At 24.0% G+C, this 17,033-nt stretch overlaps 1 protein-coding gene across 1 annotated transcript in view; it reads right to left on the bottom strand.

Moving 5' to 3' along the window:
* Window positions 1–17,033, bottom strand: part of LOC109605141 (cysteine-rich motor neuron 1 protein) — a 330,447-nt gene that overhangs the window by 219,238 nt on the left and 94,176 nt on the right. The window lies entirely within an intron of this gene.

Below are 17,033 nucleotides of genomic sequence, written 5' to 3'. Positions count from 1 at the left end.
AATATTAATATTAAGAGCTGTAACTTTCACAATATTTTTTTTACCATTTCCAACAAGATTTTCGATATAAATAAGAAAAAAAAAAAAATTTGGCGATTTTTTTGAAACAGTCTAGTAGATACCAAATGGTGTGTGAAGGTTTTTGGTATACTGTATGGTCTAAATGTTCATCCACTCTTTTTACTAAGACATCCAAAAAAGGTATTTGGTTCTTCTTCTCCAATTCCATTGTGAATTTGATATTCTTATGTTGAGAGTTTAGGTGTTTTATAAACTGATCTAGTTTTTTTGTCCATGTTTCCATATTACGAAAATATCATCCACGTAACGATACTAAACCGAAGGTTTGTGTTTGGAAGTCTCAGTCGCTTTTTGTTCAAACTTTTCCATAAAGAAATTGGCAGTCACTTGACTAAGAGGACTGCCCATTGCTAATCCTTCAGTCTGTTCGTAGAATTTGTTCTTCCAAACGAAATAGGTTTCAGTACGGCACGTACGGAAAAGATCCACTATATCTGGAGGGAAGATTTCTGATATCATGTTTAAGGAATCATTGACAGGAACTTTAGTGAAAAGTGAACTACGTCGAAATTGACCTGTCTATCTTCTACATCAAGATGTAATCCTTTCAATATCTCAACAAAATAAATAGAACCTTTGATAAAGGTTGACATGTTTCCAACATGAGGTTGTACCAATCTGGAAAGGTACTTAGCTAAATTATATGTTGGTGATCCAGAAGTACTAAAGATGGGTCGAAGTGGTATATCCGCTGGTATAGATGATTTCTTTAATAGGAGGTTGGTGTTTCTTAGCTTTCTCTGTGTTGGAAGCCAGTTTTCTATAGCTTGTCGTGTCCAGCAATTCTTCCATCTTGTTTCCTGGGATTTCATTATATTAGCTTCTGATTTTTTGATGATCACAAAGACACAATTCAACAAGAATAGTCGAAATTAATGACAATTGAATAACTAATGATTAACTATGTAATTGAAAATTGAAAAACACATAAATAACAAAGATGCAACGTGTTTTTGCCACCCTAAGACTAAACTATAAGTTTCTGGTTTTATGATGATCACAAAGACATAATCCAAGAAGCGCAGTCGAAATTAATGACAGCTGAATAACTAATAAGTAACTGTGTAACTCAAAATTGAAAACGACATAAATAACAAAGGTGCAACCCCTCGAGGACGACAATTATAATAATAAGATGTAGTGACAGACGAAAAAAGGACTAAGCAATAAAATTCTAAACTATAAGTTTCCGGTTTTCTCTGAGTCACTAATCCCAAAAAAGGAGTAGAACTTAATATGAGGCACAGTCCTCTCGACGTTTGTGATCGCTGCTACAGAACGATTCTGCCGTTGAATATCCGGCATGGCTTCATCCACTTTCAAAAGCCCTTGCCACAGCCCGGATGCTATTATGCCCGCTTAAAGATTAATTTAGTTCGTGATGCGAAATTTTAACTTACTGCGGCCGCAGTTTATTTTAAATTGTGGTACGCAACGAAATCCACGTGATTGACGTACGTCTTTATCGAGTGCAGTGTGTGATTATGTACTTATGTTTATTTATTTAAATGATTAAATTTATGATTTAATTGTATGAATGTTCTAGGTCAACTGGAATTGAAATAATTTAATTTCTAAATATAACAAAATTAACATAGAACACGGATTTTTTGAGTAAAATATCTTGAGATGGTATTTTAGACATCATCCAAATTTTCAAATGTTTTTGGTCACAGCTGTTGGGTTACTACCCCCCCGAAACTCGAAAAGTATACAGTGCTCTTCTGGTATTTGGATGGCTATTTTACCCCAAATGGTAAAATAAGTTTAATATTGAATTATTTAGAAGTGAACAAGTCGCAGTGAGCTGACAAATGACAATCAAGTGCAGCAACGCAGAAACATTACTTTCTGGTCCCTCTTATGATGCTTAAGATAAAATAATTTAATTAATAATATCAACAAACTGATTTATCTAGTGTAAATTTACATTTATTTACTTTTTGGCATTTTAAAATCAGGTGAATTTGGCTTATTTTAAAGTATAATTTATTATTTTATACGTTTAATCTGTGCTCCTGTTGTTCAAAGTAAAAATTTATGTTTTAAAACATTGAATTATATTTACTGTACTTTTCCGTATGTAGCCGGATTAACTTTTATTCTATTTTCATGAAATGTATTTTAGTAGTAATGTAACCGTATCTCTATATAATAATATTTTTGTATTTATTTCACATTTTGTTTTAGTATACCGTCCATTTTTCTGTATATTATAATTTATTTAAAAACTTTTACGCTTGCCAATAAAAAAATACAGATTAAAACTATTATATTCATGACAAACTAAAAGCTTTTGGACATGACGAAATTACTAATAATTAAAATATTTAGACATCCACTCAAATTTAACAAAAATGTAACCATTAAATCACCAATACAAATTAATTAATAACACAAATAAAAATAGACAAGTTTAAATAAATTGATATTTATGTACTTATTTAGTTATTCATTTTAGATTTAATTTTTTTATTTAAAACCAACAACGAGCTTATTTGATTTGTTCAAAATTACTAACAAACTATTATTTATATGAAGAGCAACTTTAGAAATTTTATTTGCATTGATAAAAGTATACTTTTAAATACCCACATTATTGTTTAGTGACCACAATACGGCAATATAATTGTTTATATTAATTAGGGTTTAGTTTAGTTTAGGTATTTATTAATATTTGAAAACAATTCAAGGATCAAAAGTAGAGCAACTATAAAATAAAACAACCCTATGTACATTTAGCCTTCCTTTATTTAGTATCTAGTAACACATCCATTTATATTAAATAGAATAATTAAGTCAAATAATCATATAAAATACAAAATTTCACTGCATATACTGAAATTTTCGTAGAAATTTTCAGGAGGTTGTAAATACTTAATGACTTAAGCCATGTTTTTTGGGACAAAGACATAAAAAATGTACGTAGATTTTACTTTTGAAACAAGTTTAATTAATCCTTATTTAGAACTGAAGTAATTGCACTTAATTAATATATTGTCCTGTCCTGCAACTCCTTCTGATTTTCATATATCGTAAGTTGTTGAAATTTTATATTAAACAGAAAAAATTCTTAAGAACAAAATTTCAGTGCATATACTGAAATTTCCATAGATTTTTTCAGGAGGTTTTTTGGGACAAAGACATAAAAACTATACGTAAAGTTTACCTTTGAAAGATAATAATTAATTCTTGTTTAAAACTGCAGTAATTTCACTTAACTGATATATTGTACAGTCCTGCAACGTCTTCTTATTTTCATATCTCGTACGTTGTTGAAATTTTATGTTAAACAGAAAAAAATAGGTCAAATAATCATCTTAAGAACAAAATTTCAGTGCATATATTGAAATTTTCGTGGAATTATTCAGGAGTTTGTAAATAGTTAATGACTTAAGCCACATATTTGTTTTTTGGGACAAAGGCATAAAAAATGTACGTAGATTTTACTTTTGAAACAAGTTAATTAATCCTTATTTAGAACTGAAGTAATTGCACTTAATTAATATATTGTCCAGTCCTGCAACTCCTCCTGATTTTCATATATCGTACGTTGTTGAAATTTTATATTAAACAGAAAAAATTAAATCAAATAATCATCTTAAGAATAAAATTTCAGTGCATATACTGAAATTTCCGTAGATTTTTTCAGGAGGTTGTAAATACTTAATGACTTAAGCTACAAATTTATTTTTTGTGACAAATACTAAAATACTATACGTAAAGTTTACCTTTGAAAGATAATAATTAATTCTTGTTTAAAACTGCAGTAATTTCACTTAACTGATATATTGTACAGTCCTGCAACGTCTTCTTATTTTCATATCCCGTACGTTGTTGAAATTTTATGTTAAACAGAAAAAAATAGGTCAAATAATCATCTTAAGAACAAAATTTCAGTGCATATTCTGAAATTTCCGTAGATATTTTCAGGAGGTTGTAAATACTTAATGACTTAAGCCACACATTTGTTTTTTGGGACAAAGACATATAAAATGTACGTACACTTTATCATTGAAACATGATAATTAATTCTTATTTGGTACTGAAGTAATTGCACTTAATTAATATATTGTCTAGTCCTGCAACTCCTTCTGATTTTCATATATCGTAAGTTGATGAAATTTTATATTAAACAGAAAAAATTCTTAAGAACAAAATTTCAGTGCATATACTGAAATTTCCATAGATTTTTTCAGGAGGTTTTTTGGGACAAAGACATAAAAACTATACGTAAAGTTTACCTTTGAAAGATAATAATTAATTCTTGTTTAAAACTGCAGTAATTTCACTTAACTGATATATTGTACAGTCCTGCAACGTCTTCTTATTTTCATATCTCGTACGTTGTTGAAATTTTATGTTAAACAGAAAAAAATAGGTCAAATAATCATCTTAAGAACAAAATTTCAGTGCATATATTGAAATTTTCGTAGAATTATTCAGGAGGTTGTAAATACTTAATGACTTAAGCCACATATTTGTTTTTTGGGACAAAGGCATAAAAAATGTTCGTAGATTTTACTTTTGAAAAAAGTTAATTAATCCTTATTTAGAACTGAAGTAATTGTACTTAATTAATATATTGTCCAGTCCTGCAACTTCTCCTGATTTTCATATATCGTACGTTGTTGAAATTTTGTATTAAACAGAAAAAATTAAATCAAATAATCATCTTAAGAACAAAATTTCAGTGCATATACTGAAATTTCCGTAGAATTTATCAGGACATAAAAAATGTACGTAGATTTTACTTTTGAAACAAGTTAATTAATCCTTATTTAGAACTGAAGTAATTGCACTTAATTAATATATTGTCCAGTCCTGCAACTCCTCCTGATTTTCATATATCGTACGTTGTTGAAATTTGATATTAAACAGAAAAAATTAAATCAAATAATCATCTTAAGAATAAAATTTCAGTGCATATACTGAAATTTCCGTAGATTTTTTCAGGAGGTTGTAAATACTTAATGACTTAAGCTACAAATTTATTTTTTGTGACAAATACTAAAATACTATACGTAAAGTTTACCTTTGAAAGATAATAATTAATTCTTGTTTAAAACTGCAGTAATTTCACTTAACTGATATATTGTACAGTCCTGCAACGTCTTCTTATTTTCATATCTCGTACGTTGTTGAAATTTTATGTTAAACAGAAAAAAATAGGTCAAATAATCATCTTAAGAACAAAATTTCAGTGCATATATTGAAATTTTCGTGGAATTATTCAGGAGTTTGTAAATAGTTAATGACTTAAGCCACATATTTGTTTTTTGGGACAAAGGCATAAAAAATGTACGTAGATTTTACTTTTGAAAAAAGTTAATTAATCCTTATTTAGAACTGAAGTAATTGTACTTAATTAATATATTGTCCAGTCCTGCAACTCCTCCTGATTTTCATATATCGTACGTTGTTGAAATTTTGTATTAAATAGAAAAAAATTAAATCAAATAATCATCTTAAGAACAAAATTTCAGTGCATATACTGAAATTTCCGTAGAATTTATCAGGACATAAAAAATGTACGTAGATTTTACTTTTGAAACAAGTTAATTAATCCTTATTTAGAACTGAAGTAATTGCACTTAATTAATATATTGTCCAGTCCTGCAACTCCTCCTGATTTTCATATATCGTACGTTGTTGAAATTTTATATTAAACAGAAAAAATTAAATCAAATAATCATCTTAAGAATAAAATTTCAGTGCATATACTGAAATTTCCGTAGATTTTTTCAGGAGGTTGTAAATACTTAATGACTTAAGCTACAAATTTATTTTTTGTGACAAATACTAAAATACTATACGTAAAGTTTACCTTTGAAAGATAATAATTAATTCTTGTTTAAAACTGCAGTAATTTCACTTAACTGATATATTGTACAGTCCTGCAACGTCTTCTTATTTTCATATCCCGTACGTTGTTGAAATTTTATGTTAAACAGAAAAAAATAGGTCAAATAATCATCTTAAGAACAAAATTTCAGTGCATATATTGAAATTTCCGTAGAATTTTTCAGGAGGTTGTAAATACTTAATGACTTAAGCCACATATTTGTTTTTTGGGACAAATACATATAAAAAGTACGTAGACTTCACCATTAAAACATGATAATTAATTCTTATTTGGAACTGAAGTAATTGCACTTAATTAAAATATTTTCTAAGCCTGCAACTCCTTCTGATTTTCATATATCGTACGTTGTTGAAATTTTATATTAAACAAAAAATTAGGTCATCTTAAGAACAAAATTTCAGTGCATATACTGAAATTTTCGTAGAATTTTCAGTAAAACTGCAGTAATTACACTTAATTGATATATTATCCAGTCCTGCAACTTAATATGAAATAAAATAATATATAATAATAAATATAAAATTAATTTAAAATAAAATGAATCATTTTTTAATAGAATTACTGTTTTTTAATTTGTTGTTATACACATAATGATAGTGTATATATAAATATAATAATTATTGAATGAAAATATATTGCAAATTAATTCGTGCCTAAAATATTTGATCATTTTTATTTTCGAGCCGTATAATTACTAATTGAATTATTGGAATCCGGGCGAGCCTCTTAGACTGCAATTGATAAGTGCCAAGCCATGTTTCGACCTTCCAAATTCAATTTAAAAATCTCTGCGGGGTATAATTGATCAGCTAACAATACCACAAATAAACCCAATTGGATTTTTTCCTGCGGTCGTGCGTTAAAAGGAAACGTTGCACAAAAGGCATCGTTACACATCATAAATTACTTTATGGGGGAGTGTTGGTAAATTTTTATCAGTTTCAAACTTAAGACGAGTTGTTTAATTTAATTAACAAATGTGAGTAACGTTGTAAAACTGCACTGGATGAAAACAATTTATAGTTTGTTGTTGGTTCCAAAGCATCTCATAACTGCAGGAATGGAAGCTTTCAGGAACTAGAGTAAGTATTTAACATAATATGTGTCAAGACTTTAGTTAACATTATTCTGTTCCTCCAACATGCACCTGTAAAATTACTCGTTACAAACTTGTGTTGAATACAAACACCCTTATTAGAGGCAAATATTTCTACTTTAATATAGCTTATTTGGTTTAATGCTAAAAATTAACCATAAAGAAATTCTCTCCGTGTGTGTGTGTGTTATATAATTTTTAAACATGGCCATAATAAAACATTATTGTGTAAAAAAGTCGAACATTGTAACATAAAATTATTATATTCCAGGTCCCAATAATAAAAGTGATTTATGCAAGTAATAAAACATCTTGCTATATAAATCACTAAGCTCATTATTATATGATTATTAAGGAACATTATTATTTTTTAATAAAGCATTCCATATATCATTTGTAACACCTGCACAAATCATAAAATGGTCTTTGAAGTACCAAACATATCCAATTATGTATGAACTACTTTATGTTGCCAATACTCATTAATCTCAGTATCTTAGTAATGACAACATTATTATTGTAAAAAAGACGATTTGATGAATGATTTAAAAATTGCCCTCTTATAAATCATAGTACTGCCTGTAACTTCTCAAGAACCGCCCAGGCGTGGCCATATAAATGGTCCAGCACTAAAATTTCAATAAATTATTCTAATTCATGTAAACTAATTTATTGTCTAACGTCACGTACTATACATATTATCAATTTGTGTTATTTATTGTTGTTGTATAAATATTTGATAGTATCAAATTTCTAGAAGGCATCAATCTAGGTCGCCGTCCACAGATACAACTATCAACTGACAGAAATGGATGTCTTAATAGGCAGATTCCCAATTAAATGTTAAACCCATTTAAAAATTTGTCGATGTGATTGAACTAAAAATAACCCAGGACGTCTTATTAAGCTATTGTCGATTGATGACTCATTTGACGATAAGATTATTTGTTTTTATTTAAGAGTTAGTCACTTCTGTGGTGCCAATTCATCTTACCAAAACCGCAATTTTAACACTTACAAGTTAAAAATATTTGAATTTTAATGCTGAATAATATTACAATACAAGTTTATTTTTTGTTTATGATTTTAATATTGTGGTTCAATTTAGCACTCGAAATAACGCCACAATAAATTTTTAACGTTAGTAAAATGGGCCACAGCCTTGTGAGCATGCGCACCAAGCTACTGACGTCATCGGTGCTCCTGAACTTGTTTATACGTTTGTGTGTGTTTTGATTATGATTGAGACACAAAATAAAGATTATAAACAATATATAAATAAGAAAATGTTATAACGAGAATGTTGAACAATTAGCAAGAGTTAGATTTTGCTTTATCCAATAAATGAAAAAGATTAAGTAAGTATGTAAAGGAGACGCCACAAAATATTGAAATATATTAGTTATTGTTAATTTTTTATGAATATTAATAAAATTTTCTATTCTTTTTTCTAGATCAAATTGATTTTTTATTAAAAAAAAACATTAACCTGTGAATTAATTTATTATTATTTTTTTTTAAACAGGTCTCAAAACAAATTAATAATTAATAATTTGCATAATTACTAATAATATTTAATAAATTTTCTACTATTTATTTATTATTTTTTAAAGCAACTTCATAAAAACATAAGTAAAATATATTTATAAATTTTTATAAATGAAAACAATTGATATTATCTATTATTTTATGCCTAAATTTAAAATATGTGTTTGCAATATACATAAATATTTGGAATATTTATTTAATAAATTATAAACACAATATATTTAAACAATATATTTTATTTCCCAATTGATTCGACAAACGTATCAGAATAAATATTTTCAATCAATAGAAAATTATTATTAATAATAATAATAATTTATTTTAATAAAAAAATGAGCGTTTTCTTAAATTTTTTTGTATTTCAAGTTGATCACAATCTATGAAAAAAACTATATTACATAAATTAATATATATTTTAAAAATAACATAATAAATTTTAGAAAAGTAGATTTTAAAATTAAAATAGCATAGAACATTTTATATATGTATAATATTTTCTATGTAGACAATAATTAACTCTATATACAGTATAATGTTATAATAAAATTAATACTGGTGAAGTTTAATTTTAAATGTATAAATTTAATTGTTATTAATTTTGTATTTCACTTGATAAGGTAAAATTATTAATTTCATAGAGAATTAAAGAGAGAACATATTATGTCCAAATTAATTAATATTTTTGTTAAAAATTGAAACTACTACATTTATGTATCTCCATAATTTAATGTCATTAATTATAAAAAAATTAGTTAAGTTTAAAAATAATGAATAACATTATCTTTTATAATTACATTACATATTACATTATCTTGTAATTTCTAATGAAAAGATTTTGTTTTTAACAATAAATTTTAACAATAATGAAAAAAATAATTAGTTTGAAAGATCAAAATCAAAAAAATTTATCAAAATAAAAAAAAATCACATTAAACTTTTTACCCCACTTTTCTAATTTTAATTAACATTTTATTAAAAATGATTTATTACATCTTTTATATTTTTTTTTCTAGACCAAATTGATTTTTTATTAAAAAAAAAATATTAACCGGTGAATACAATGAACATTATAATTAATAGACTATTCTTGCTGTAAATTATCTAATTTACAGCAAGATTAGTAAACATTAAGTAACATGTGTAGCAATTAAATAAATATTCCATATTTTTTTCCACCACTGTATATATGAAAAATACCCTATTTTGATCAGCAACAATTTTATTCTTGGACAAAATTATAGGTTTAGAGTTTACCACGACACCCTCGAATCGAGGATTTCTGTACTTACAAACTTGTTATTTATTGGAATCAATATTTGGCAAGTTATCTATCTGACAGTAAAGTACAAATCCCTTTTCCATTTTCACAATTCATTGGTAAATATAATTTATCAACTATTAATCTCCACTTAACCTCATGAAACAATTCTTATAAGAGCACTGATGACGTCAGCAGATACTTAAATTTAAATTTAAGTAATCTGCGGAAATTTATCATGACAGAAAAAAATAAAATATAAATTAAATTTAAAATAAATATTGCATTTAATATCCTTTATATTGTTGGGTCAAAGTAGAAATGTACTTACGATTATTGATTAACCAGATTAAATCATCATCCCATAAATTACCTAAAAAAATAAAAAAAAAAAACAATTAGAATTAAAATTTAGTTGTATTTAAATTTTAGTAAAATAGAATATTGTTTATAGTTTATGATTAAATAAAAATATTAATTAAATTATAATGATCCGGATGAAAACCTGGATTGTCAGTATGCACAATAATTTAATAAACTCACACATTTAATTATGTGCTATTATATCATAATTTCCGCTTTTGAAGTATTTCATTTTAATTTAAATATGAAAACAATACAGTACCGTTATACTAAATATAATATTATATATAATAGAATATTTCAATATGGAAATGTGTGGGTGGCTGAGAGAGCGTTATTGAAAATTCCCGCACGAACATGAATTTTTCGAAACAAGCTACAAAATTAAAAGTGCACTAATAAAATTGTTTTGCAGCGCACACACACACACCCAGCGTACGTCTTTGATGTAAAAGCAATATCAAATTCATCGACGTAATTTACAAAGGAATGCCTCAAAGTAATGTTCCAAGAGTGCAATTATTTGAGGAAGTTCTTTTTGCATTAACCTACATCTGCCTACACTAAACAATTAATCTTCCCACGGCTAAACGATCTGTTTAAATTTCTGTAAATTCCGTAGATTATAACATCAAACAATGAAAATCAACCTTGGATTGGATCCAAGATGATTTACTGGCGGATTTCCACTGGACCGGTACGTATTTAAACCAGATGTAACTTTTTTGGATGTCGTGTGCTGAAATAATTATTTTTCCTGCACATTATATTTGTCATGTCGGGCACATTGTGCAGAAAGTCCGGAAATTTATGTTAAAATTAATGAAACAAATATTATAAAATCATTTTTGCTACTAAAATCTCTAAAAGGTAAGAATTATTAAATAATCAAAATAATAAATGTTTAAAATTTACTTATTAATGCAAGAATCACATATCTTAAAAAAATTAAATAACGTTAAGGTTTAAAACATTAATAAGTTGAACTAAAAATATAGTTATTTATATATTTTTTACTTCAATAAAATTTCTTTCAAAACAAATTAATAATTTTCATAATTAATAATAATAGTAATATTGATAATAACATTTAATTAATTAATAATTTTCATAATTAATAATACTATTAATAATAATATTTAATTAATTTTCTACAATTTATTTAATATTTTTTTAAAACAACTCCATAATAAATAAGATTCAATTTTTATAAAATTAAAAGAAAGTAAATAACGTTAAGGTGTACAACATTAATAAGTTGAATTTATTTAAAAAATTATAATTATTTATATCTTCTTTATTTCAATAAAATTTCTTTCTAAATAAATTATTAATTAATAATTTTCATAATCAATAATAATAATATTTGATTAATTTTCTACTATTCATTTATTTTAAAAACAGCTCCATAATAACATAAGTAAAATATATTTATAAATTTTTATAAATGAAAACAACTGATGTTAATTATTATTTTATACCTAAATTTAAAATATGTATTTGTAATATACATAAATATTTGGAATATTTATGTAATAAATAATAAACAGTATACTTTGAACAACATATTTTATTTCCCAATTGATTCGACATTTAAAATTAAAATAAAAGCATATAACATTTTATATATAATATTTTCCATGTATACAATAATTAACTCTATATATACTATTAAAATAAAATTAATAATGTGAAGCTTAAATTTAAATGTATAAAATTAATTGTTATTAATTTTTTATTTCATTTGTCCAAATTAATTAATAGTTTTCTTAAAAATTGAAAGTACTACATTTATGGAACTCCATAATTTAATGGCATTAATTATAAAAAATTAGTTAAGTTTAAAATAATGAATAACATCGATTATCTTTCTAATTTATAATGAAAAGATTTTGTTTTTAACAATAACGGAGAAAATAGTTGGTTTTAAAGATTAAAATCAAAAAAGCTAATCAAAATAAAAAAAAATCACATTAAACTTTTTACTTTGTGTTTTTGTATCTATTAATTTTTCACCCCACTTTTCTAATTTTAAGTAACATTTTATTAAAAATGATTTATTACACCTCCAAACCACAATTGTAACTACAATCTAAGGATATCTTATTAAAGATTATCAAATGATAATATTTTCTTTATAAATTATGAAGAAATTTGATAATAGTTTAACAATTAATAAAAAATATTAATTTATTTCTACTAATTGTTAGGCGATATAAGATTTATAGATTCTATTAAAAAGATTTATGAAAGCTATTTCAAATAATTAATTTTAAAGCAGAAAAAAACAGATATATATTTTTTCAAATTAATTAATTTTTTTCTCATAAAGGTTTATTAGTCAAAATAATTCAATAGCCTTGTTCATAAAAAAATTAATTAAAATTTTAAATAAATAGCATCGATTATTTGTAGATTCTAATAATAAATTTCAAGTTTTTTTTTTTTAAATTATAAGACGACTAAAAAACTTTTTATAGCTAAATAATACAAATCAAAAATACTACTAAGAATTTCTAAATTATTCTTTACATAATACAAAATTTGAACTAAACGTCTCAAAAAATTATAAAATATAGTTCATTAAACTTATAATATAATAAATAACATCGGTTACTTTGTAATCTTTGATATGAAGGTTTAAAATAGAAAAGAAGCTTAATTTAATCAAAAACTACTATTTTAAACCTATAAATTAATTTGTAAAACAAAAATTTAATTTTCACAACACTCCAACTTTTAATTAAATTCATTAATATTGTATTATAACTCTTATTAATTATAAATTACATGTCAAAAAGTCTTCTATGTTAATTAAAAGAAATTTAACAATAATTTAATGAACAAATATTAGAGTAATTTCTAATATTTTTTACAAAACATTACAATTTTAATAGCTGCTATAAAAAAGATTTATGTATTTTGTTTTCAAATTAATCATTTTTTATTTAGATTTATTGGACTGAATAGCATTGTTCAAAAATATTTAATTAAAACTATAAATAATAATTAGCATAGTTTATTTGTAATTTCTAATGATAAGTTTTAAGCTTTTTAATTTTAAGACAAGAAAAAATATTTCATAATTAAATAACATAAATCAAAAAGTGCTATAAAGAACTTTATTCTTTATATAAATTATTATTTATTACATAAATTAACAGTTAGACATTTTGGAGATTAATTTCTATTGATTTTTTAGCAAATGTTTGGCACAATAATAATATAAATTATTAACTTTAAAACAGTCAGAACCATCCATTTATTTCTTCTTCAAAATCAATATATTTTTCTTAAAAAAATGTGTCAAAATTTGAACTAAGAAATTAATTAATATTAATTTTAATATTTAAATGATTTAAACATAAAGAGAAAATTATAATATCTATAAAGAGAATAATTAGTTTCAAGGTTTAAAATTAAATTAAATCAAAAACAACCGTTTCCATTACTTTTTACCACAATTTCAAATTTTAATTAATTAATTAATTAATTAATTAATAGATCTCTTATAAATTATAAAATACTTATCAAATACAAATATCTTAGATAAGATTGAATATTATAATAAAAATAATAATATTAAAACTTTCAATTAAGTAAATTAATTACTCATACTTTTTCTAAACCTTTACCATTTTTAATAGATTCTACTGAAAACTAACTAACTAACTTTGTTGTTCAAAAAAATAATAATTAAAATTAAAAAACAACAAATACACCCGACCATTTTGTAACTTTTAATTATATTGATAAATTATAAATATTTTAGACCTTAGATATGTTTTAAAATTCAAACAAATTTATAATTTAATATTTATTTAAAAAAATATTTCTTTACATATGGAAACCTTTCGTGACAATTAATTATTTTCAAATTGAAATTTTAATAAAAAATTCATTAAACATGATTTATTATTTCTCTTATTAATTATAAATTGCATGTCAAAAATTATCTAATGTAATTAAAAGAAATAATTTAATAAAAAAATATTAGAGTAATTTCTAATACTTTTTACAAAATATTACAATTTTAATAGCTTCTATAAAAAAGATTTATGCATTTTATTTTCAAATTAATCAGTTTTTATTTCGATTTATTGGACTGAATAGTTCAATAGCATTGTTCAAAAATATTTAATTAAAACTATAAATAATAATTTGCTCAGTTTATTTGTAAATACTAATAATAAGTTTGAAGCTTTTTAATTCGAAGATAAGAAAAAATATTTCATAATAAATAATATAAATCAAAAACTACTATAAAGAACTTCATTCTTTGTATAAATTATTATTTATTACATAAATTAACAGTAATACATTTTGGAGATTAATTTCTGTTGACTTTTTAGCAAATTTTTAGCACAATAATAATTTAAATTATTAACTTTAAAAACAGTCACAACCATCCATTTATTTCTTCTTCAAAATTAATATATTTTTCCTTAAAATTATGTCAAAATTTGAACTAAAATAATTAATTAACATTACACAATAATAAAGAAAAACTGTTACTCTGTAATTTCTAGTAATAATAAATCAAACATTTTGATCTGTTATAATACTTAAATGACTTAAACATAAAGAGAAAATGATATAAATATCAATAAAGAGAATAATTAGTTTCAACGTTTAAAATTAAATTAAATCAATATAACAACCGTTTCTATTACTTTTTTCCACTATTCCAAATTTTAATTAATTAATTAATAGATAGATCTTATAAATTGTAAATTATTTATCAAATATAAAGATCTTAGATAAGTTTAAACATCTAATATTATAATCAAAATAATGATATTAAAACTTTTTTAAATATTAAGCTAAAAATATAATAAAGAGTAAATTAATCATTCATACTTTTACTAAATCTTCACCATTTTAATAGATTCCACTGAAAACTAACTAACTAACTTTGTTGTTCAAAAAAATAATAATTAAAATTAAAAAACAACAAATACACCCGACCATTTTGTAACTTTTAATTATATTGATAAATTATAAATATTTTAGACCTTAGATATCTTTTAAAATTCAAACAAATTCAAAATTTATTATTTATTTAAAAAAATATTTTTTTACATATGGAAACTTTTCGTGACAATTAATTATTTTCACATTCAAATTTTAATAAAGAATTCATTAAACATGATTTATTAGACCTATAACTTATCAATATTTCTTGTTAAAAATAGCCTAAAAAAGGTGGCACGACATTTAGTAATTAAAATTTGTATAAATAATGGAAAGGAAGGGTTAAATGTTTCCCTAAAATATGGCTCAAAGAGGACATTTATTTCTAAACATTATTTTAAATTATTAAATTACTGTAATTATTATCAACTAATTTAATCACAATTCCGGTCTAATGAATTAATTATAACATAAGAAATTAATGTGCCTCCACGGAGCCACATAACAATAAATTAAACACGTTCGAACATAAATAAATTCCCGGAAAAAGAGGCATAACAGTGCAATAATAAAATCTAACGCGGTCCATAAACTCATAGAGTCATAGAGTAAAGTACCGGCGGTGCAGGTGTCCAAGGGCCGTGGAAAATGCAATATCGCATTACCAGCGAGCCAGCAGGAAATGTCGGCGCAGCGACAAGACTTAATGCGTCCGGCGGCGCTCCGTGTGCAACGGAGACGGACCGAGACGCGGAACTCGCGGCCCGGAAAGTTGACCTTGAACTTCGCGCTCCGATGCCGGGTCCACGGTTCCTGAGGAATTGCACGCCGCATTCCGCACGGTCGCGTCGAACTTCCAAGTTTCTTGGATGGCCGCGATCGTTCGCACTAACTACGTACGGCTGATGCGTTCCGGTGCATATGTAAATATGTAAATTTCTAAATTGTATTTACTAATGTGAAAATTTATCCAACCAAACAGGAACTTTCCAAAACAAATACAAAATTACTTTCTTCAATATTTAAATCATAAAAATAATTATATTAAATTAATTAATTAATTATTAAATCAGTTTAGTCATAACATTTTTCATATTAATTAATATGACAGTTCACAAAAAATTATTGAAATAAATAAATCTTTTAATATAAAATAAAAATATGTTCTTAATTAAAATCATAAAATATTTAACGAATTATTTTTTATTTTTACAAAAAGTGGTTTCCAAATTTTTCTATTTTAAAATTATTTATATTATACTATTACAATATTTACGAAATTATTTTCTTCAGTGTATGATTTTAGGATCTTAAAGTAACGGGTGTTTTAGCTAGGTTTTATTTTGTTAAGATTAATGTACATTTTTTCTTTTCTTTAGAGTTTCAAAATCAAATACAAAAATAATTCATAAAAATTTATATAACTAAGTAATTGATAACATAGAAAAAATAGTTAATATTAATTAAAATTATAATATAACAAATTTTAGTTAGTTTAGTCAAGACAGATATAACATTTTTCACATTAATTAATATATATTTAATATGACAGTCAAAAAATTATTAAAATAAATAAATATTTTAATATAAAATAAAAATATGTTCTTAATTAAAATCATAAAATATTTAACGAATTATTATTTCTTTTTTACAAAATAGTGGTTTTCAAAGTTTACTGTTTTAAAATTATTTATATTATATTAATATTTACGAAATTAATTTCTTCAGTGTATGATTTCAGGATCTTAGAGTAATGGGTTTTTAGCCAGGTTTTATTTTGTTAAGATTAATGTACATTTTTTTCTTCTTTCGAGTTTCAAAATCAAATACAAAAATAAAGTAATTGATAACATAAAATTATAATATAACAAATTTAAGAATTGTCAAGACAGATTTATTTTTCATAA

This window comes from Aethina tumida, chromosome 2 (genome assembly GCF_024364675.1).
Source record: "Aethina tumida isolate Nest 87 chromosome 2, icAetTumi1.1, whole genome shotgun sequence".
In the NCBI taxonomy this organism is placed as follows: Eukaryota; Metazoa; Arthropoda; class Insecta; order Coleoptera; family Nitidulidae; genus Aethina; species Aethina tumida.
This window is presented reverse-complemented; position numbering and strand designations above follow the sequence as displayed.